Source organism: Phaenicophaeus curvirostris, chromosome 4 (genome assembly GCF_032191515.1).
Source record: "Phaenicophaeus curvirostris isolate KB17595 chromosome 4, BPBGC_Pcur_1.0, whole genome shotgun sequence".
Classification (NCBI taxonomy): Eukaryota; Metazoa; Chordata; class Aves; order Cuculiformes; family Cuculidae; genus Phaenicophaeus; species Phaenicophaeus curvirostris.
In genome coordinates this window covers 31,712,213-31,736,437 of record NC_091395.1, presented here as the reverse complement: position 1 = coordinate 31,736,437, position 24,225 = coordinate 31,712,213, and the positions used below count along the sequence as shown (strand labels likewise).

The window sequence follows — 24,225 nt, the reverse complement described above, 5'->3', positions numbered from 1 at the left end:
GACATTTGGGTGATTCAATAACAATATCAGAGTGAAACAAGGAGCAATGCACCTTTTTTTGGAGGCATTAATGGTTTGCAGAAAAACCTTTGGCTGCCTAGCACCTGTCATAGCTGTACTTTGGTCAGGCACACGGGAGAGGAACAATATCCTCATTTTGGAAACAAATCCATACGTCACACTGGTTGGGAACACGCACTTCCTGCAAAGTCCAGTGATGAAAATAAAGGGAGTTCTTCCCAAGGGGAGATAAGGTTTTGTCTTCTGTAGGTTTTCTTACAGGAATACTGAATTTATGACACTGCACTAAAACATATTTATGGCATTGGCAAAGTGTAGAAGTGTTAAACCTGCAAGGAGGAAACAACACAGCTATGTTTCATAAAGAACACAGGTCCAGTGTAGCAAGTTCCAAGCCACAGATGTTCCAACTTGTAATTATAAAGCAGCACCTCCCTGCTGAGGCTCCCTTCTTCCTTATATGTTCAAGATACATACACTTATAGAAACACTGCTGCTAATGTAATGCCAGTACAGTGGTGAACTTGCAAGTCAAATTGCCTCTCCCTTTCAGGCATGTTGCATTAGGGCAGGAGCCTGCCACATCAAAATGAGTTAACACAATTTAGTAAAAACCCAAGCTACTTATTTGGACCTGGCTGCAGAACAACAATTTTTCATTTGTTGCTCTTTGACCTGCATGTCAAGAAACAAACATGTGAAAAATTTTCAGTTATTACAAATGCATTAACTCTTAAATGTTTGTAAAACTAAATCAAAAATACAAAATTCTCTTCCCTCTTGCTCAGGGGTACCTGAGATTTTACATAAGATTTTGTGAACCCAAATGAGATAGATTCTTCAGCAGTGCAACTCTTCAACCATCAGCAGCACAGTGCTATAAAACTGTTAAATTTAAGTTACAATTCAGAAGTTTACTGGCATATAGGTCTTGTCAATAGCTTAAAGGCTTAATTTTTTTTTTCATACAGCTTCTAGCTGTGAGCTCTTTCATTGACATCACTGCATCAGTTCCCCAGGCAAACTACTACTAGAGTAGTCACTACATTAGGTCTACTTACATAACATTTTTCACAGAAATAAGTCCTACCTTTCCCTGACAAACAATACAGGCAACTTGTAAAAAAATGAACTAGAATTAGAAGAATAAAGGGCACAAGTGTCTTTCAGTAAGTTTTTTATGCAAAGAACCTGGCACTTCTTTATTATCTCACAGCTTTTTTGACTGTTGGTTTTGGGTTTTTTTTAGATCAAACTGGACAAGTTCTGCTAAGGCATGCAACTGTTTAAATAAACAAAACTGTGTCTGCTACTCCGTTTTGAGACTATGGTAGAGGCAAAAGGGGAAATGACGACATTTGACTGTGCTTCTAATGCTAAATGGCAAAAAATACGCAGTAAGAATTTGCTTAACACTTTTTGCATTAATCTAGCTATGTATTTTCCCACACAGAGCAGATAGTATGTCCTCTACAATGCTAATTATGATTAGGCCAGAATTAATTTTCATGGACTACCATCACTGCACAGGTAGGCAATTCACTGTTACTTCACAATTGGACCTTTCTTTTTTTTAGGTCAGACACAACGCAAGTTGAAGCCCCAGGCACGTCTTACACAAACTCACTCAGAATCTCTTTCCTCATTTTCAGGCAGCAGTTGATTTTGGAGGAGTGTTATGCACATATATGGACTCAAGGTTTCAGACCTCCCATATGCACATAGCTCTATCTGTGTCATATTTCCAAATTTTCCTCTGATAATTAAAGGCAATCCCACTAGACATCAGAGGCAACACGTTATTAGATTGCATCTGCACACACACATGCCTTAAGCCTCTGCCACCACTGCCAGCAGCTCTTACCTTGCCTGTTCTGCTTTTATTCCACACGGAACTGCCTCACCTGAATACGCCTATCAGGATCACCTTTGACAATAACTTTTTGGCCACATAGTTTAAAATGGAAAGCATTCTTATCATACCATCAGTGAGTCATTTACTAAAAGACATCTACATATAATAATAGGAAGTCTTATGATTAATGCCTAAGACAGAAAGTAAGGACAGATGTGTTCCCAAAAGCTCCTTGACCTTTGTAGTGTTAGCTTTAGCTGTGAATGCTTTGCTACCATCCTGGCACCTCCAAACTTAAGTTGATACTTTAAAATGTACTAGTGTATGTATACATATGATTCAGCAGTAATTAAGCCAGAACCACTTACTGCTGTACCCATTCACAAGGGCATTCAAAAGTCTATTTCATATCAGCCCAGACAGTCTTCAGACTTGATCCAGGTCTAACTGACCTGCTCCCCATGACACAACGAAGTCCCAGCTCTGTTTTCCAAATGGATTAAGCCAATTAGGAAAAGGCACCATTCATTGGAGGCTGTTTGCATGATTATTTAGAGGTAAAGCAATTCTTACAGAACAGCCACACCTGCAGCTACTTAACAAGCCTTTATTTGGCCACTCTGCTGTACCGCAAAATGGACTGGAAAAAAAAAAATAATCAGAATTCCCAGATGGCTACCACCCCAGCTTTTGACCAGTACAGGCCTTTGCAGCCTCTCGGAAAGCACCCTGAGGTTGCTTGTTTTGACACAATGCCATCAGAGCATTAAGAGTGCATCCATAACATACCTAAAGTACAGGCATCTATTGTTGTGTAATATATTATCTGAAACACACCCTAAAGCAGGACATAAAAACCATTATTTTGCCCACAGCCTCCCTCGATGCCGTCTTTCTTAGGGTCTTCCTCCAGTGGGAATAGAGCATATGATTTTTCTTGGGCTGTAGGTCAGTCTTATGCTAAATAACTGCCTGGATAGGCTGAGAAGAGACAACAAGTAAGCTAACAATGCCAAGTCAGCATGTTTGAATAGTAAAGTCTTAGAGTTTAAGTGTCCGTTAACCAAAACATAGTTATAAAACTATTACAAAAAGGGATGACTGGAACAAGAGGTCACAAAAGCCCTGTTCTCAGCAGCACGTAAGAAACACCACAAACATCCCAGCTACTCAAGACATGACACAGAGCATGAAGAGAAAGAGCAAGAAACACCTCTCTCAACTGTTTGATAGAAACTACTAGACACAATAAGATTATAGCAGGATGTGGAAACATGCATTTCTTTAAAACTTGAGTACACAACTCAAACATTAAAGAACTAAACAAGGTTTTCATACGCCTAATTAAAATTTGAAAAGCCCTTACAATGAAACCTGCTGCAAGCATCAAAAAGCAGCATTTGTAAATAAGTTCTTTTTGAAAAAAGCCTTAAAACTTGAGGTACATTAAAGTCATCTTGAATACACAATTTAACAGAGAAACTGATGCTTCAGATAGTATGGAAGAGACTGTAAATATGAAGACTTAAGCTTAACAGTCATTGTATTAGTATAATCTTTTTAAAAGAAAATACATCTGTAGATTTCAAAAGTTCAGTTACATGCTAGGATCAAATAAAACCACGTGAGCAACAGTTTCTCCAATTTTAGTTCTCTTAGTTTCAATTTCTGTGAAGTATTGTACCCCATTTAGAGGAGAAAAAAACCAAAACAACCTTCACCGAGGATAATCCCGTTTTTATCATCACCACCACATAGTTTAAACACAACATGGACACAGGTTTGTTGCTTTGGTGTTTTTTTTTTCTAAAAAAAGAAAGATAAAAGAAAGAAAAATATATAAATGAAGCTATGTTTCTTCTGTGGGCTTTGGCAACACGTTTTTCATCATTTTAATAGAATACACTTATTTTTCAAGGCATATCTCATCAATCACCGTGTCTCAATAACTAGATGGAATTAGCTGCTAGCAGATGTCAGTTGAAAACATTTGTCTTGATTGAGATTGATAACAAAAAAAGGCATCTGGATCTTCCATCAGCTTCACAACTGACATCCTCACACCAATATCTCAGTGGTATAATTTTGCCCTTTGCAATTATTTGTACTTCACAAAGCAGATTGTCTTTTCCTTCTCCCTTTTACCTTCCATAGTCATTAAAGCAAAGCCAGAGAGGAAGAAACACATTACAGCAATTGGTCCTTACTCTTAGATTAGTTTCAGATCAGGTGGACTTTTTATACAAAGCCCAGCAGAAGAAAGGCAACATGAGTAACATGAAAACCCTAATCCGACTTCACTCCTTCAGGTATTGTAAACCCTTCCAACCGCCATTTTTTAAAAATACTTCTAGAAATTATGACATGCAGCCAGCACAGGCCAGAAACAGGTGTGTATGCATGATCTAACACTATTATCATACTGGTGTATAAGAAATCTCTTTGAATGGACAGTTTATTATCACTCCCTCTTCTCTCTGAAATTGCAAACAAGACAAAAGCATCATGAGTTACCAGTAATAAGACGAGGCCCTGAATCCTTCTTATGGCTATGAATAGAAATAAAAACACTGATGTACTGATGAAAAATGCAAGTCTTCAACAGCATCTGAGTTTCACGTTGATCAACAGAAAACATCTAGGCAGAAAGAGAGAGAGCACTGGCAGATTCTGAAGTCTTGAAAAAGGAAGTTTAACCAGAAATAATATAGCGGCATATAAAATAACGGACTCTTTTTTAGGCTTTTTTTTTTCTTATTGTCATCGTATGAGTTGCCCCAACATGGCAAACTGTCCTGTACTGGCAGGTTGGCCCTACGCTCAACCTGACTGACAGACACTGTGTCTCTGCCTGCACCTACAGAGTCGTCCACGCAGAGAAACTCAAAGTCATGCCGAGTTATGACCGATAAACCGAATGCATTTGCATGACCTCGTGTAGCAGTTCCTCACTGCCTAAAAGAGGAGAGAGAGCAACACACCAACCACTTCATCACGACACGCTGCTTTCTCCAGTTACCACAAGACCTCTACTGCCCTTTGGCACCCTGAGAAAATATCGAAATAGCCTTCAGTGATTCGGTGAGTGATGCAACGAGTGTCCCGAAGGGAGAACACCCAATGTCACTCGCCTGTGAAAGGAAAAGCCCGAATCCAAGCTGACAGCCCACGCACAGAGGTCAGGCAGCTGACAGGCATCAGCAGAAACACCTGGCGATATGTAAACCGCCTGATTTATGAGGAAAAAACAGTTTTCTTTGAAATAGAAACGCGCATCCCCCGCTCTCACCTCAGCGCTCCCCGCCCGGCTCCTCTCCCAGAAGTTTGCAGACAGCTCTGCCCAGGTCGCCCCACAAACCAAACCAGCAGTGGAAAAGCCGAGCCGAAAAAGATAAAAGGGGATTAGGCCGGCATTACTTGCCGTGACCTATATACCGCCCTCAGCCCCGGCGCGGCTGCGGGAGGCGCCGGAGAAGCGAAGCGAAGCGGAGCGGCGCCCGCTGCGCAGCCCCCGGGGCTGGAGGCGGCCGGGCGCGGATGCTCCGCTACCCCCTTCTGGCTGCCATCCCGGGAAAGTCCAGCCCCTACCTTGGCAGAAAGTTTTCCCCGGGGAGGAGCGAAGGAGGTCTCCGCTCCTTTACTGCCGAAAGAAGGGGAGGGGAAGTGGGGAATGGGGGAGGCGGCCGCCTAGGTAGGCGACGGGGCAGCCGGCGCTAATCCCTTCGGAGGGAGGAAGGAAAGGAGAGAGGGAGGGAGGGATTCCCACCCAAACACGCCCCCACCGGGCGCCCCGACGCCTCCAGCCCCGGCTCGGCACCGGGAGCTGAGTCAGAAGGGCGGGGAGGAAACGCGACCGGCCAGGGCGAGGCGAGGCGATGCTCGACTCCCTCTGCCCTCCGAGACGAGAGCCGGAGCCCTAGGAGCGACGCTAATGCAGCCCCTTGTGAATAACTGGGAAAGGTTCCTCCAGAGCGGGGAAGAAAAAATAACCTAGACCGCGTCCCTAGCGAATTAGAGGTCGGTTCTGGAGCCCTCGGGCAGAGAGGAAGGACGTGGAGGTGCTGGAGGACGTGGAGTCCAGAGGAGGGCCACGAAGATGAAGGTGGGGCTGGAGCATCTTGGCTTGTATCAGAAACGGCGTGACCAGCAGGTCCAGGGAGGTTATTCTCCCTCTGTACTCGGCACTGGTGAGACCAATCCTTGAATCCTGTGTTCAAGTTCTGGGGCCCTCACCACAAGAAGGGTGTTGAGGCTCTGGAGTGAGTCCAGAGAAGAGCAACAAAGCTGGTGAAGGGGCTGGAGAACAGGCCTTATGAGGAATGGCTGAGAGAGCTGGGGTTGTTTAGCCTGGAGAAGAGGAGGCTGAGGGGAGACCTCATTGCTCTCTATAACCACCTGAAAGGAGGTTGTGGAGAGCAGGGAGCTGGCCTCTTCTCCCAAGTGACAGGGGACAGGACAAGAGGGAATGGCCTCAAGCTCCACCAGGGGAGGTTCAGGCTGACATCAGGAAAAAATTTTTCACAGAAAGGGTCATTGGGCACTGGAACAGGCTGCCCAGGGAGGTTGTTGAGTCACCTTCCCTGAAGGTGTTTAAGGCACAGGTGGACAAGGTGCTAAGGGGCATGGTTTAGTGTCTGATAGGAATGGTTGGACTCGATGATCCTGGGGGGTCTTTCCCGACCAGGTGGTTCTATGATCTCTGCTACAAGGACAGGCTGAGAGAGTTGGGTTTGTTCAGCCTGGAGAACCAGAAGTAACCTTTTATATCTAGCCCATATTACCTACCAATTAGAATTAGACATACCTCCCTAATGACAGAAACTGCATAGCTTCTGTTTTTAAATACCTTCCTATAACTGCAGTAGACCGCTGTGGTGAGTAGTTAAGCATGGTTTGCTGTGCTATTGTGTCATCTTTTATTTTAAATAGCTTCAAATAAAATTAATTAGACTGTCAGGGTACTGATTGTGATTTTGCTAATGACTCAAAATAGGAATAGATGCTGGCCCATTAGGGTAACAGCTCATTTAAATAAATGTATTAAACAATTTATTGAGTGTAATGGTGTTCTTTATGAGCTCGGGAAGCATTCACTCCAACTGTTCTATGTAATTAAAGAATAATTTGCAAAGATCACTAACTAGATCCACACGAACTATCTCATAGCTAGTTATGCCAGAGTTAAGATTTCCCAACCCAGGCCAAAACCATTATCCAAAAATCCAGTCAGAAATAAAACAAATCGAACATGAGTCAGGTTCCTCCAGTTCAACTGGAAGAATCACTGGTTCCTGTGAAATATCTTGATGTATGTTGAAGGGAAATCTAAGCTTTTAAGAAAGGTTGGGGAGAGGGGAGACGTGGGGCGGGGGGGGGATCTGCCATTTCTAGAGGATATACTGCTTCTTGTGCTGTTGCTTATTGCTTTCAGAACTGCAAGACTGCAAGATGAAATATTAGTTCCACCTATTTCTCTATTGCAAATGCCATGATAGAAGTACTCATCAGAGCTGCTGATATCATCCACTTCATAGTCTGAATCCAGAATCTGTTGCCTAGATATCTGAGCATGAATGTGCCTGTTGGAGAACTGGTTTCCAGCATTAGTTCTGGTATTTCTTACCCTTCATTCAGGAAGCAGCTTGTGTGCTGCTATAGAGCCTGGGGACACAGTGACTGCCTAGGATGGCAGAGAAGCAGCCAGCTTGGGAATTTGGTAAAATTGCCTAGAGGACTTTCGCAGAAACTGAGTGGATACCTCTGTTTAAATTGTTTGGTCTCAGAAGCATGGGAACCGTCAGCTAGAATACAGATGAAAGATGCCCTTTGTGTGAAACATCTCATCATAAGCAGATAATTAAGGAGTGAGCTTCTGAAGCAGTGCCTGTTAGAGATGCTGATATTATCTATTTCGCTTCTTTATATTGCTGCTCTAAGCATTTTAAAAACACTCCGTAATTATTTCTCCTGTGATAATTAAGTTGAATCTGAGATAGCTGTCCCTTTACATCCCTATCTTTTAATCATTAGATAAGCTGTTCTATCACACAGAAGAGATGGAAGTGTAAAGATGGCTTATCACAAGCTCCCACTAATCCTTCTACTGGCCTTCTTTGTTCTGAGGGCATTCTTAGCGACAAAGAAATACTTTACCCAGGTATAAGAGTAAAAGGCATGACGCAACCAAAATTGACTGGCAGGATAGTTGCAAGTAGTAAAAGTAAGACAGGATTTAAGAAACAGCATTCACCGGCCTGGATTGTTGCCATCAGTACAATTGTGCAGTGCCTCTAGTGGAGTTTAAGCAACAATTGCAACTATGTTTCTATTTAAAGTAGTTAGAAAACACAACAACTTGTATGTTTATACTTTTGGTCACCAGTTTTGCTGCACAGAAAGCTCAAGCTTTCTAAAGAAATTCCAGAAAGTTTCTGCTTTCTGTGATTCAGGGACATGCCTCCAGCTTTAGAAAAAAAATTACTGTTGCAGATAAAAATGACCAAGTTCATCTACCTATACAAAACAGACAGCTTTTTAGAAGAGCCCTTTTACTGTAATTTCTATACCTTTTTTTATGTTGTACATTTTAAAGGTGTATAAGCAATTGTCCATTAAGAAGTGTACTTTATGCAAATAATTTAACTACACTCTCCAATTACAAGTTGCAAGTGTACTACAAATAGAAAATCCATAAGATTGAAATAGTTCGATTTTTAAAAAATTAGATCACCGACAACAAACCAGAATGCTCACTATAAAATAAGTTACCCCTGAGCTACCCTGGTTAAGACAGATTTTTCTTAGGTGTGGTCATGTGAGTAGAACAAACCTATACTACATTTGCTTCTTAGCAAGAGATCTGATTTCCAGGAAAGGTGTGGGAGTATACAGGTCTCATTTAAGAATGAAGTGGAATACAGGAATGTGTTCCAAGTCATGTTATATGCTATGTCACGGCCTTTCTTATGCACCTGTGAGTGACAGGAAAGAAGAAAACCTGCTTTAAATCTTCAGGAAGGTCCTTTAAAATTTGTCTCTACACATACCCTAAAACCTTCATACTAAGAAAGAAAAGAACTACACTTATAAATGCTTGTTTAAAAAAATCATTGTTTAGTTCTACCTAAATCATATTTCTTCTGAACAGTGTAAACCACAGTTATCCCTTAGTGTTCAAAGATGTCCCCAAGTTTTTTAAAATACAGCATTGCAGATATTTTGCTTCCATGCACGATTAACAATGCAGTGATTCATAAATCATTAGGATGTGAAAGAAGTGTTATATTTACATGGATAGAATCCAGACAGTTGGCTGAACTGGTAACTAATAGAAATATTTATAGAGACTGGAAATTAACATGTTACCTTTAAGTGCTCAAACAATTCAATGAACAGAAGAAACCGAAGATTGCCAAGAAAAAGCGATAATGAAATCTGAAATGTCTGTACTTTGAACAGAAACAACTTTAAAGATTTCATAATCTCTCTTAACTGGTAGTTGTAGATTTACCTGTTTCAAGACAACTCTTTAAACAAAAGAAAGTTTGTTAAAGAAGTAATATAACAGGGTTTCTCTAAAAGGCTCAACTTCGAGCATTATATATTAGTGACATAATGAGACAAAGCAAAATAAGTTCACTGCCTCTTTAACAAAATTATTCTTCATCTTTAAAACCAGATTTGGTTACCTATGATACATTGTAAGAGCCCAATACTAATTTTGAGAAAAAGTTAATTCACTCTACTCCAAAAGTCAGTCCACTCATAGTTTGTAATTCCTCATTGGATGTAAAATGGCATAGGTCAGCACTGCTGTCAAAAGAAGAAATCTTGCCTTCCTCTGCTCATTCTGTCCCTCTCTACACTTCCATGTTCGCTGGTGCAGTCAAAGAAAATCTATGTAGCTGTGTAATAAATGAGAGCAATTCCCTGATCCAGATAAAAATTACACACCACTCCCACCTTTTTTTACAGTTAACATTAACATGGATCCTTTCTTTGATCTGACCTGCCACCACATAAATCCTTACTCTGACACAAGAGAGGGAGAAGCATGAGGGCACGAATGAGCTGGGGCACCATATGTTAGCATAAAGAGTATGTGAAGCTGAAAGTGTGATTCCAAAATTGTTTTCAACAGATAGGTATCTAGAAACAATTGTACTCTATCCTAATATTTGTGAGGTTTTTCACTTGAGAGTATGAGGTCTGAAACAAGAAAAACCCTGAGACTGTACCTGTGACTCTTTTTATTTATACACATTAAGAAAATCAACTAGGATCACCTTCAAAACAGTTTCTGAGTTGACACACAGCTGCATATGATGCTGGCCAACATTCAGAGCAGTCCTGCAGATAATTTTCTAGAAGGCCATTGAGGATCATTTTTGCTTTCACATCTTCTACCAACAAAAAAATAGATTCCTTTGAGCACCAATTCAAAAACATGTGCATGAGACACGCACTCTTCACTGTAAGCCTCAGTCAGTAATTTAAAAGTTTTTGTCAGATTTCTTCAGTTTCACAAGAAACTTGATGTTAACTTGCTCTTCACTCTCGCACACCGACATTTTCCAACTGAGGGTAAGAAAATGTCTATATTTGAACACGCATCCACTTGTACTGAGTGAAGAGATTGAATTGAGCCTTGTCTCACTGCAACAGGTTAGAACATATTCTATAACCATCTCTGTCTCTCCACTCACACTCTTGTTTTCCGAGCTAATGGATTAGTTTTGTTTTTTCTGTGTCAGATCTTGTATGCCTCTAAAAAAGCACATGCTATAATATATCCTCTGCATTTGCTGAGAATTTGCCTTTGTCATCTTCAGATAGTCACTTTTTCTCTTTATGCACAGAAAATGCGGAGCTGAACCCTGGATGTGTGCTATAAATCCTTCAAGCTGTTTACTCGGGGAGGAAGGCAATTGTTGACGTTTTTAAAAGAATGGGGGGAAAAAAAGGCTTTCCTTCTCACAGAAACAAGACAAAACCTTCTTCCTTGTCTGCAGGCTGCTCCTGTTGCAGGACAGAAATTTTTTCACTCTCATAGATTTCTTTTGGATTTGATAAACTATCCCTATCAGCAAAGATTTATGTCCAGACCCTAGCAAATTCTCTACTTTAAGAATACAGCTGAAGGATATTTAACAAAAGATATACCCCTAGAGGATGAGTAGCAGTAGATGCTTCAAAGGCTCACCCTCCTTTTCTAATTACAAGTTATACCCCAAGGTCCAGTGTGAGTTTTGTCCAGGAACTACATAACACATTTCTTAATGTGTTATTCTGCTTTACTGGTTATACAGACTGTGATTATAGTGAACATGATATTTAAGCAAACAGAGCCAAAGCTACTCTTCCACAACCCATAACCTGCACACATCTCACATCAGAGTCAATAGTGAAAAAACATACGTATTTTCTGTCCCTACCTCCTCAAAAGTCATCTCTGACAATCTAGATGCATTTAATTCTCTTAGGTTTTTTAAAAACCAGAATGTTGATAGTTCATCAGTAGGGAAAATTTTAGCAGACTGCAATAGCGCTACTGAATGCTGGCTCAGATACAAGGCCTCCTCCCAGCTAATTACAATGAGATCAATGTAAATTCCTTAGAGAAGAGCTTGCTTATTAATAGCTACACAGTATTCTCCCTGTTTTCATAACATCTCCCTTAGTTTTCACCATTATTATATATTGTAACACTTCTGTCTGCTTTCACTTCTGTTTGCTTTCATAAAACCTTCCATTTTATCTTCCTGATAGACCATATTTTTGGTTGGCTCTCTAATCACCAAGCTACTAACAATGGGAAACACACTACCTGTGATGCAGGAAAATCCTTCTGTGTCTGTTGCACAGTCTGTCTTCCATGTATGAAATTGGACATACTGCATTTTTTTTCCTGGGCTAACATGAATTAGCACCTGCTGGAAATTTTTACTGTGGGGAAAAAGGAAAAAGTTGTATTGAATAAGCCCACTGGTGTCTGAATAGTACTACTGTCCAGCTGCACGACTGGGAAGATGCAGGGAAAAACAAGCAACAAAAGATCATATAAGTCTGCATGTCTCTCTTACATCACTTAAAATAAAATGAAATATTATCAAGTAGAGTTCTTGTGTGAGTATATTAATACTGATCTCTATGAATGGAACAATACTAGACAGGAGATGAACCATTTAGCTGCTAGGCAAAAAATCCATAGCGAATCAGAAAGTAATTCTTAGTAGTGTGTTGTTCCTCTGCTTGTGCTTTTTTGTTCCTTGCTTAGGGCTGGAATAAAGTGATTCTTCACCCTTGTCAGATATTTTGTGAAGTCAGTAGCTGTTATTTTCTGAAGAGAAAATAAGAGAGAAAAATAAGACTTGCAAAGAAGGAGAGCTTCACTTTGATTTCGTGCACACCAGGTACAGAAAAAGGGGTTTTTTTCCTGGAAACTCAGTTGATTTTAATGATTTACATTGTAGCTTAACTTATCTTCAGAGTTTATGTTAAGAATCACAAGACTAAAGCAGTTAATTGACAAAAGTCTTAAACTTTCACATTTTTTTTTCCATTTTTTGCCAATAATGACTTTAATTGTGCCAAATGAATACTTGGTGCAAGGCTGGGCACCTATCTTTCTATGAGATTGATTACTTCAGACTCTCAAATGGGCATTTGGAGTGAGCCTCACAGAAAAAGACTGAGAACAGGCTAGACAAAACCTCAGGTATGACAGACAAAGGGCCCCATATTTTAAGGTCCTTCCTTGTTCTGCAAGTTTTTCAATAGGATTTTTTTCTGAAATCACCAGCAATTTTCTGGATTTCCAATTCAGAAATGGTCAATGGCCATTTGGAGATTTGGGGTCCAATAACAACAGTAGTAGGTGCCTAAATTCTTTGAAATAAAATCCTGTTGGGTTTTTTTCAAAAGCATCTGGCAGGTGAGAATCGCTCATAATCCTTTACATTTAAAAATCATAGGATAAAATTCATAGACAGCATTAGGATCAAAGACCAGGCTCCAAGGCTCTTTCTTTTCCTTTGAGAGCTAGTTCCTAGCTGCAAGCTGGTACAATCACGCTCTTGTTGCTTTCTGTTCCCAGGTCTGTGGTCTTTGCAGCACAGTACCTGTTTCAAAAGACTCCTTTGTATAAATTGATGAATAAGAAACATAGATGCAAGGAAGGAAAGGTGAGTTTGAATTTCTTTGACTGAGTTAAAATTAATCTATGCTCTTTTATTTTGTAGGCAAATGATCTATTAATAAACTATTTCTAGAGCAAATAGCAGTTCCTCAGCAGATGTGTTTTGAAGACCAGTCCCTTCAGTTCTTTCTAGGAGCAGTTGTTAGTCTCCGGGTGCCAACCAAAAATCTTCATTTGTAGCCCTAATTCATACACTGAATCTCCAGAGAGGACAGGATTGCAGTTCCACTGTTCTGTATTGCATAGCCCTTTAGCTAGCTCTAAGCAGCTCCCTGCTCAGTGGAGACTTCTTGGGTGGCCTTTGTAGGGGGCTTAGTTCTCCCCATGCACTCGATGAACAATCTGTATTGCAAGTATGAATTTCACTCCAGCATCTGAAAGTTAGGCAGTGCCACCACTGTTGGAAACCTGTCCATTAACTCTCTTGCTGAAGGCAAAATAGAGAACTCAAAATAGTCAGAATTACAGTTCAAGGGAATTGGTCCTTCATCTTCCTTTTTTAGGATATTTCAATTAATTTGTTTTGCTTTTCCTATTTTCCCTCGTATGTCTCTCCCCAAAATGATACTCTGTAATATTTAACTTGTATTAAGAGAAAGCTGCATATGGCTGCCACCTACCTTTACAAAGGAAAAGAAAACAATGTGTAGTTAGTATCTTAAATAATTTATAATAGTATTATTATATTATGAAATATTATTAATTTTGAACTTGGACTGTAACAGCTCAAGAAATATGACGTAACTGTACAAGATGAGTGGTACACACTTGTCTCAGAAATCAATTATAGTTTGCACACCAAGAACCTGTATATTTACAGAATATAAGCTGCCAGATACTACTATCTTGAGATTGTTTGTCATAAGAAATTATTTGTTCAAGTTCAAGCCTGACACCCTTATTTAAAAAAAATAGAAATAATTTTTAGTGATTTTATCCTTTAACATCTAGTCATTGGAAATTGCAGTCCCGATGGAATTCAATGTTTTGCATTTGTTGGCCCTGGCAGCTGTGACTTAGTAAAATAAATAAATTAAATAAACAGCAACATCTGTTCTAGCCAATAGAGGCTTATTGCTGGAGTTATCTGTATCGAATGGAAGGAGAAGCTCTAGTAGAGGAGCTCGGCTTTCCAGAGCAGAGATTAGTGAGATCACTAGGAATAAATATGTAGAATTATGCGACCTGTGGGAAATATCTCACCTGCCAAATGATGATGCTAACTAGTATTAAAGTCTGAAGTCCACCAGTATCAATTCTGCATTATATATATGAGTAGGAATCCCATAATATTCAAAGAGCTAATGTGGTATCAGTCTACACCTTATTATAAAGAAAATGTGCAGTTTAGTTGAGAATCTAAATCTGTAGGTTTTTCTTTTAGTTCATTATTCATGGCTCCAGGATACCTTACTCTTTCTATATATATGAGTAGTACAAATAATTCTTTGCGTGCATGTGTGTTCGAGTGGGACTGGATAACACACATATGACTACATGCTGTAGTCAAGGCACCTCCCTGCCTCATTTTGATAAACTAAGCAATAAATGCATGGGTTAGTTGTGATGCACAGAAGGTAAGACAAGGTTAGCTAATAATGCCTCAGGATTCAAACTCCGTGAATCTGTCAATAAACCTGGGAGAGCGGTCACTAGGTAGTTGTTCCTATGCAGCTATTCAATCCTATGCTCTTATTCCTACCTGATAGGTTAATGAATGCTCTGTTAAAATTTTTTAAAAGCTGCAAAATTAATTCTGAAATAGCCAACATGTAACTTGCCAACAATCATTTGGGAAAGTAGTAGACAGTCGTAGGAACAAGGTGGCAGAATGAACCAGAATGTTTCATTTCCTTTATTGGAATTCTGAAATTCAAACGGAAGATGCTTTTTGGGGTTGCAATTATAGCCAGAAATACATGCTAATAAACAAATAAATATTAAAATTGGAAGGAAAAAAACATTGACATTTATATATCTCTTCTGAACATTAGTTTACTGTTGAAGTGCTATAGTTGTATAGTACATGGTTGTTTCAATTGGCAAAATCAGATTTCTGTGAAACTATTTCTGTACTGAGTCCCATGCACTTAAGAAAAGAATTAATGGTAGTTAATCTGTTTCTAGCTAGAGCGTGAAACTCAAAACAGGGCTTCTTTTGAGAGAAATTGCTCTTTTCTGGAAAGTTAACTAATTGCCCACCTTCTTATAGTTCTTGTGCAGACACCTCTTCGGTTCTAGTTGTAGTAATCAGAGACTCACAGAAACAGAATCATTCAGGTTGGAAGAGGTTTCTGGAGGCTGCCTAGGCCAAGCACTTGCTCAGAGAAGGACCAAATAAATCCTCTTGCTTGGGCTTTTTCCAGTCTAGCTTCAAATGTTCCCAAGGATGGAGATTCCACAATATCTATGGCCTTTGTTCCAGTATTTGACTGCCCTTGTGGTAACAAAGTTCTTCCTATTGCTCAGTGGGTATTTTCTGTGTTCTGACTGGTGCCCATTGCCTCTTTCCCTGTCACTCTGCATGCTCAATAAAAGACAAGGGCATGCTGCTGACTCACATTCAACTTGTCCAACAGTCATTTTATGCAGAGCTACTTTCTACTTAGCTGGCTTCTAGCCTGCCCTGTCTCATGAAGTATTCTGCACCTGACATAGGACTTCACATTTGCCATTGTTAAATTTCATTAAGTTCCCATCAGTCCATTTCTTTCGAGACGCAGAGGTCCTCCTGAATAGCAGCCCTGCAGTTTGGCATCACTCAAACTTACTGTGTATGCAGTCCGCCCCATCATCTAGGTCTTTGTTAAAGGTGTTCATTGACCCTAGTATCCATCCCTGCCTGAAAGCACAGTTAGCAAGCGACTGCTGGTCAGATACTGTGGCACTGATCCTAGATAGCTTCCTGGAACAAGCAATACAGCCAGTTGAAATGCCTGGCTTCCTAGGGAAGGCAGCTGCCGGGACTTTTCAATACTTATTCCCTTAATGTTAGTCAGTAGAGTCTGTGGCATCGTTATTCTCAGAGCAGAAGCACTAGAGGGCTGTCAGTAAAGTGATCCAGCTGCAGGTTTAAAGCAGCGAGTAAGCAGGGAGTAATGGTAGTGTGAGGGATAGTAGCTGAAGCCTAGGAAGAGGTGTCAGAATGTCTTGCTAGGTAGCTGATCATTGCAACACAGTGGTTGTAAGGCAACAGTTAAAATGGGTTCAAGAGGGAATCAATAAAATCATAGAATCATAGAATAACCAGGTTGGAAGAGACCCACCGGATCATCGAGTCCAACCATTCCTATCAAACATGAAACCATGCCCCTTAGCACCTTGTCCACCCGTGCCTTAAACACCTTCAGGGAAGGTGACTCAACCACCTCCCTGGGCAGCCTGTTCCAGTGCCCTAAAATGGAGGACAATTTATAATTGATTATATATGATTATAATTGATATTTAAAAAAAGTACTCCTTACACTTTCTTTGGCTTAGAAAGTTTCTGCTTATTACTGGAGAGAGAAGTTAATTAAGCTATTTTCATCCTCTTCTTATAAGTAAGGACTATTAGCTATTGCAGAAGACGGGATATCAGGCTGGACAGACCCATCTGTGTGAGCCATTATAGAGTACTTGACTTCCATCTCTTTTCACATTAAAACATCAAAGTATCAACAGGCGTAGTAGTAGTGAGGTGGAAGTTGAAGGAAATAACATGTTGACTTCATTTTGATATCCAGGAGGAAGCTGAGAAGGTTAGAGGTTCCCACTTCATTTTTCATCCTCTAGAAACATCAATTTATTGCAGGCAGCAGGTGTGGAAGAGAAAGGAGCAGAATATGGACTATTTAAAGTAATTGTTACAGCTCTGTGGAGAATTGTATTTACCAGTTCTCTCTGCTTTAAGCACTGAATGTCAGCCAACTAAGTCTGGTGGATATGAGTGGGTAAAAAGGATATGTGGCAATTTGAAGGAATGTGAGTGTGCCAGCAAAGGCTTCTTCAACTTTGTGTGAGGGTGCTTTTCAGTTTTCAAATTGTATCTCAGTTTGATGGGTAATTTTCAGGCTTGCTGCAGTGAAAGTTGTTCACATGAAAGCATAGTGCAGCCTATATTTGAATACTAATTGGTTGGTATTTATCTCTACATTCTTCTCCATTTTGTATTACTTCTAGTCTACGAAGAACATCACAAATATGTGGACATCACAGATACACAAATTAAGAATTCCAGCATGGAGATATTTAATATGTAATAAGTAAATTTGGTGCTTGCAGCTATTTGAAGTAAAACTATAAGTGGTTCATATAAAATAATTCTGTTTCTTAGGATAATGAGCTATAAAATTTAGTAGCAATGGGAAATAACTTCCTTTAAAGTTACTGTGGATAATGCTTTTTTCATACTAATTTCATGCTGTAAAACTCCACCAGCATTAATGGAGTTAATCCTGATTTTCATTTACATAAATGCAAAGAAAGCTCAGCCTCAGTGATTTTCTTAAATACTGTTTCAAGTGTGCTTGAAACTGCCAAAACCATTTAATTCCACATAAAACTAAAGCTTAATGCAGAGAGATCTAATTGTTCTTATTTCACACATAAACCTCTATGGCAAACCACAGAACAATAGTATACTGTTCTTTGACGTTTTAGATTTACAATACTGATTCAACATTCAGAGGCTTTTTGAGATGTGTTTTTATCAGTTAAAAGTCTGTGAACTCACTTAACTAAAAATTATCTTGTATTAATGTAATCCTGTCCACTAGCTTACACAGATGATGGAAGCACTAACTGCCTGTATCAAAGGGAAGGAATAGAATTTAGTTTTTAAGACATAAATCAAGTCCTATGTTTCTTACTCTCTGATCATCTTCACTTATGTGGGCATGTAATCTGATCCTCTTTACCATCTAATTTTCAATCTCTTTCCTCTCCCTCCCCTTAGTATTGAGCTTTTATCATGGCCAGTTTGTTCGATTTCTTTGGCTAGTCATACCTCCTTCATTTTTCTCCCTGGTGTTTAGAAACCCTGTTGCAATGTTAAACCATTAGGAAATACCCACAACTTGGAACATCAAGTACTATTTTTTTTTTTTTTTTTTTTTTTTTTGTTACTAGGCTGCCACTCTATGGCCATACGCATAAACTACAGTTTCAGTTCCACTGAAGTAGATGGTATCGGAGGAGTTTCTGGGATTGCGTGATAGAACATCTGGGCTTCATGTTCTACAGAAGTATGATTACCTTAAAGAAGGCAAACAAAAAGAGTACCATTTCACCTGTAGGCACCTACCACCGTGGTATCTTAAATACATTACAGACCATCTCCTTGATTTCTTTTTGTACTGTGCGTAGTATAATACATGTAATTTTCTACTATGCTGCTTGCCCTGGCTGTCTGAAATAATGCTGTTTTGAATTGGATCTTTAAATGAGAGAATATTCAGTCTTTTACGCTAGAAAGGAAAAGAAAATGATTTCAAAATTTTGTGGCTAGGAAATCAAGTAGATGCTTAGACTGATAACATGCTTTGCGTCCATCATAAGTATGAAATGTTGATGCTTTTGAATCTGTGCAAGAACTAAGTCAGGAGAGTGAATCAAAATGTATTTTAAACACAGAGGCTTATATGTAGCCATCCACAGTCATTTTCAAATGAGTCAAACTGGCATCTAAACTTTTATTAAGAATTTTTTCACTTATGCGAGGTTAGAATACACTGCCTAGTAAGTTTTATATAAAAGTCACTAATTTCATATCTGCTTCTGAAAAAAGAGAGTACTGAAATTTAGCAGATCTGATTTCTGAAGTACTGTGAGACAGCTATAGATTTGTCTGCCTGTAAGCACTTCACCTTGAGTTCTACAGTGTCAAGACCTTTCACAGCCAAATATCATGTTGAAGAGTATGAGAATGGCACTACAAGCGTATAGTATTATTCCTCATCTTTGGACAATTTTGCATGTTTCCAGAATAAGAGCAAGCTTGAGATGTGTTCCTGACTTCAGCTTTAGCACATCTAAGCTAAAAGGAAAACTTTGAGGTTGATAGAGATTTAAAGTGTTCTAAAGAACACATTCCCTTGTTGATGTCCTGTCAGTGACCATCAGTTATTATATAAAATATTGTAAGGGCTTCAAAATGATACTATTTTCTGCACAAACAACACCTACTGTTTGAGAGCAATGTGAAAAATAAAGTCCAAAGCAAAGGAAATAAATTTATTCAGATGAATAAAAGAGGCCTTATTGGCCAGAGAAGCCTAAAAGCATGAAAACTAGCTCAAAATATTTAATATGTGTTTTCCTCTGAAAATTTTCCTGTATGCACTCCTGGGTTCGCTGGAGGGCAGAGGAGAAGAAGGATTGTTAAAAATTAAAAGGCTTGGTCTAACTAAAATAAAAATCCATTGTAAGGTCAACATTGATTTAAACTAAAAGAAGTGCTGACCTTTGGCCATGTCAGTAACATTGTTCCAGAGAATCTCTGCAGCATTTTAATATTTTGTCTTGATATAGATTAACATTATAACAAGGGACAAAACTTCTTAAAACAGTGTTTTCTAGGATGTTCAGCCATAGGGTACCTTTGATGTCTATACAGAACCTGCTGTTAAAAGTGCTAATTAGTTCTGCCAAGAAAGTAAAAGTGCCCATGGCCTAATAAAAAAAACTGGAATATACATTAGGAAGCTCTGAATGCTGCAGTTAAATCCCCCCATTCAGAAATATTACAAGTAAAATTTATTATGAACAGGTGATTGAGAAAGGAAAACATCATAAAACAGGAGCTCAGGAAGCAATCAGGTAAGAAACAGCTTGGATATCATAGAATCATAGAATAACCAGCTTGGAAGAGACCCACCGGATCATCGAGTCCAACCATTCCTATCAAACACTAAACCATGTTCCTCAGCACCTCGTCTACCCGTGCCTTAAACACCTCCAGGGAAAGTGAATCAACCACCTCCCTGGGCAGCCTGTTCCAGCGCCCAATGACCCTTTCAGTGAAAAATTTTTTCCTGATGTCAGCCTGAACCACCCCTGATGGAGCTTGAGGCCATTCCCTCTTGTCCTGTCCCCTGTCACTTGGGAGAAGAGGCCAGCACCCTCCTCTCTACAACCTCCTTTCAGGTAGTTGTAGAGAGCAATGAGGTCTCCCCTCAGCCTCCTCTTCTCCAGGCTAAACAACCCCAGCTTTCTCAGCCGTTCCTCATAAGGCCTGTTCTCCCCCTTCACCAGCTTTGTTGCTCTTCTCTGGACTCACTCCAGAGTCTCAACATCCTTCTTGTGGTGAGGGGCCCAGAACTGAACACAATATTTGAGGAGCGGTCTCACCAGTGATGAGTACAGAGGGAGAATAACCTTCCTGGACCTACTGGTCACACCATTTCTGATACATGCCAAGATGCCATTGGCTTTCTTGGCCACCTGGGCACACTGCTGGCTCATGTTCAGTCAGCTGTCAACCAACATCCCCAGGTCCCTCTCCTCCAGGCAGCTTTCTAGACAGACTTCTCCTAGTCTGTAGCACTGCATAAGGTTGTTGTGCCCCAAGTGCAGGACCCGGCATTTGGCCTTGTTAAACCTCATGCCATTGGACTCTGCCCAGCGGTCCAGCCTGTTCAGATCCCTTTGCAGAGCCTCCCTACCCTCCAGCAGATCGACACTTCCACCCAGCTTAGTGTCGTCCACAAACTTGCTAAGGGTGCACTCAATGCCTTCATCCAGGTCATTGATGAAGACATTGAACAGGGCTGGACCCAGCACTGAGCCCTGGGGAACCCCACTTGTCACTGGCCTCCAGCTGGATTTCACACCATTTACCACCACTCTCTGGGCCCGGCCATCCAACCAGTTTTCCACCCAGGAGAGCGTGCGCCTGCCCAGGCCAGAGGCTGACAGTTTCTGAAGCAGAATGCTGTGAGAAACTGTGTCAAAAGCTTTACTGAAGTCCAGGAAGACCACATCCACAGCCTTTCCCTGGTCCAGCAGCCAAGTCACTTTGTCATAGAAGGTGCTCAGGTTAGTTTGGCAAGACCTGCCTTTTGTGAACCCATGTTGACTGGGCCTGATCACCCGGTTCTCTTGCATGTGCTTCATGATAGCACTCAAGATCACCTGCTCCATGACTTTCCCTGGCACTGAGGTCAGACTGACAGGCCTGTAGTTCCCTGGATCCTCCCTGCGACCCTTCTTGAAGATGGGCAGATCATCACAGACTTTGCTAATCTGATTTCTAGTTGAGCCTTAGCCCTTCTGATTTTTTCTCTACACAATCTCACTTCCCTCCTGTAGTCCACCCAAGAGGCCTGTCCCCTCTTCCAGAGCTCATAAATGTTTCTCTTCTTCTTGATATCACTCAAGATCTCTCGGTTCAACCAAGCTGGTTTTCTCCCCTGCCGGCTTTTTTTCTGGAACATGGGGATGGCTTTCTCCTGGGCTGCTAGGATTTCCTTTTTGAAGAGATCCCAGCCCTCATGGGCTCCCTTGCCCTTAATTACTGTCTCCCATGAGACTTTGCCAACCAGCCTTCTGAAGAGTTCAAAGTCTGCCCTCTGGAAATGTAATGCTACTGTCCTACTAACCACCCTCTTCACCTAGAACAGAAAACCCTATCATCTCATGATCACTTTGTCCTAGGCGTCCACCTACTGCCACATCCCCCACAAGGCCTTCTCTGTTCACAAACAGCAGGTCCAGGAGGGCACCCTCCCTTGTTGGTTCATTCACCAGCTGTGCAAGGAAGTTGTCTTCCACGCACTCCAGGAACCTCCTAGACTGCTTCCTTTCTGCTCTATTGTACTTCCAGCAGATATCAGGAAGATTGAAGTCTCCCACAAGAATGAGAGGCATTGATCTAGAGATTAACCCCAGCTGTTTATAGAAGAGCTCATCAGCTGCTTCTCCTTGGCTGGGTGGTCTGTAACAGACTCCCATCACAAAATCTACCTTCTGGTGAGCTCCTCTGATTTTAACCCACAGGCACTCAATCTCCTCATTGCCACAATCCATCTCAATGGTGTCCAAGTCCTCCCTTACAAAGAGGGATACCCCGCCTCCTCTCCTACCCTTCCTATCCCACCTGAAGACTTTATACCCCACCATAGCTGCACTCCAGTTATATGAGTCATCCCACCACATTTCCGTGATGGCAACGACATCATAGGCTCCTTGCCCTACGACTGCTTCCAGCTCTTCCTTCTTATTCCCCATGCTGCGTGCATTGGTGTAAATGCACCTCAGCTGAGTTGCTGAGCCTTCAGCCCTCTTAGAGGGAACAGAGTTTGTTCCCAATTGCCTGGTAACTGGAGTAGCTAGCTCCAGAGTGCCTGTATCTCCCTTAGCACCCTCAGGTGTGTTCTCCCCCACTTTCTGTGTGGTGATGTACTGGTGGTCCTCACCAGCACACCCTCTCCGAATCACCAGTGCGCCAAACTAAACCAGTATATGGGAACTAAACCAGTATAAATGGTGGCAAAAAGTTACCTAATATTCTAAGGTATTTCTATAGCAGTCAGTGCAAGCAAGAGCAATGTAAGAAGTGTGTCATAAAACCATATGCTGAAGTTGCAAGTGGCAGTATTGAAATAGAATAAAAGTATTTTTAAAGAACAGGAATGCTGACCAAATAGCTAGAGGCTGAAATGGAAAAGAAAGCAAGGCTGCCTGAAGCATGATGCAGGCAGCACAACATCCTACTCTGTAGTTTATTTGTTGTAGCAGAAGCGCCAGAGTCTCTGGAGTAGCAATTGGTGCCGCGTACAATCCTAGCAAGTGCTGCAGTGCAGCATTCCTTGACACCTTGACACATGCAGCTGAAACATTCAAGTCCTCCAGCAAGGCTAAAGAGTGAGATTTAGAGCAGCAGACAGTGAGAAAACATGAACAAATTTTCTGTTGGGTAGCACTGTGTCAGGTATACACACAAGCAAACCATGCATGCAGAAGCATACAGCTAACAAAAGCTAGGTGAGCTGTAGTTTTCAAGAATTAATTTAGCTGTTGATTTAAGATAGTAAATTGAACTGCAAACCAAACCAGATCAACAACAGTCAATGCAGTTTTTGAGATGCTGTAATAAACAATTATTTCCTTCACAATGTCCATCTTGTACAGTGTTGTGGTTTTTTCCTCTGAAACTGTTGCATAACTTCATCGTCACTGACCATTAGTTTTCTTCTGCATTCTTCCTAAATGGTTGGAAATGCCAGTGTGCTCTATTTCAGATGCAGCTACAAGGGGGCTGCAACAGGGCTATACAGAGGATTATTAAAGCTGCTGAATCCCAAACATGATCCATAGGTATTCTCAAAATGCTATTGTTTTCCTGTTTTTACAGTAGCATCATGTAACAGGCCTGTATTTAGTTGCATACTTTTGACCTGTCTGGTCTAGCTCTGCTTCTGAGACAGTAGGTGCCTAAAACTGATAGCTTTTTTAAAAACAAAATAACTTGCCCTCAATGTTTTGGAAATGTAGAAACATCTCAATACTACAAAGTGATCCTAATCCCCAGAAAGGGACCTTTTCTTCCTTGTGCATCTAAATTATTCATAAAGGGGAAAATCCTATAAAACCAAATTAGCCTTAGTGTCAAGACATGGAAATATAAATAACTGCTTTTACCTTATCTTCCTTTCCTCTCTTTACGTTAGTCAGTCAAACATATTTTGTGTATTTATTTTATCATAGTGCTAAGTGATTTAGTTATATCAAGAATCCTGTTGCGCCAAACCAATCCTGTTGTGCCTAGATGATCCAGATGTAGTTTTCCCACTTTTCCTGTCCCTTGCCACTAAAGACATTGGGTAGCATCATTAAACTAGTAAGGTTAGAGCTTTGGAGAGGCAGAGTTAATTACTTGTTTCTGCCATTCCTGGTGAAATGCCATTTCACTTTTTTATATTTCAGTTTCTACATGCTTTATCTTTCCTTCCTGTTGTCTTATTTTCTGGTGTTGTTGCTTCATTTTGTGTTGGGTTTTATCCATATTTGTTTTGAAAGTAAGCTCTTAAGTGTAGGAACAGTGAGTGCATCTATATATTAGCCAACATAAAAGGTCCCAATCTGAGTTGAAAGCTCTTTGTGTTGGTATAATCACACCGTTGAATTCTTTAGCTGAGGTACTCTAGCTCACTTCATCACTTTATTTCAGTAT

At 40.6% G+C, this 24,225-nt stretch overlaps 1 protein-coding gene and 1 long non-coding RNA gene across 2 annotated transcripts in view; one reads left to right on the top strand and one right to left on the bottom strand.

Annotated features, from left to right (window-relative positions):
- The window catches only part of FHIP1A (FHF complex subunit HOOK interacting protein 1A), a 95,860-nt gene extending 90,269 nt beyond the window's left edge, over positions 1–5,591 (bottom strand). Inside the window, exon 1 of the mRNA XM_069855697.1 lies at positions 5,465–5,591. The gene's annotated coding sequence lies outside the window, so the exon portion shown is untranslated. The remainder of the gene's footprint in view (positions 1–5,464) is intronic.
- Positions 5,592–5,956: 365 nt separating this feature from the next.
- On the top strand, positions 5,957–18,268 carry LOC138719568 (uncharacterized). The gene is made up of 3 exons (XR_011337233.1): positions 5,957–5,978; positions 12,972–13,059; positions 18,183–18,268. It is a non-coding gene; the product is annotated as an uncharacterized lncRNA (long non-coding RNA).
- Positions 18,269–24,225: the final 5,957 nt, after the last annotated feature.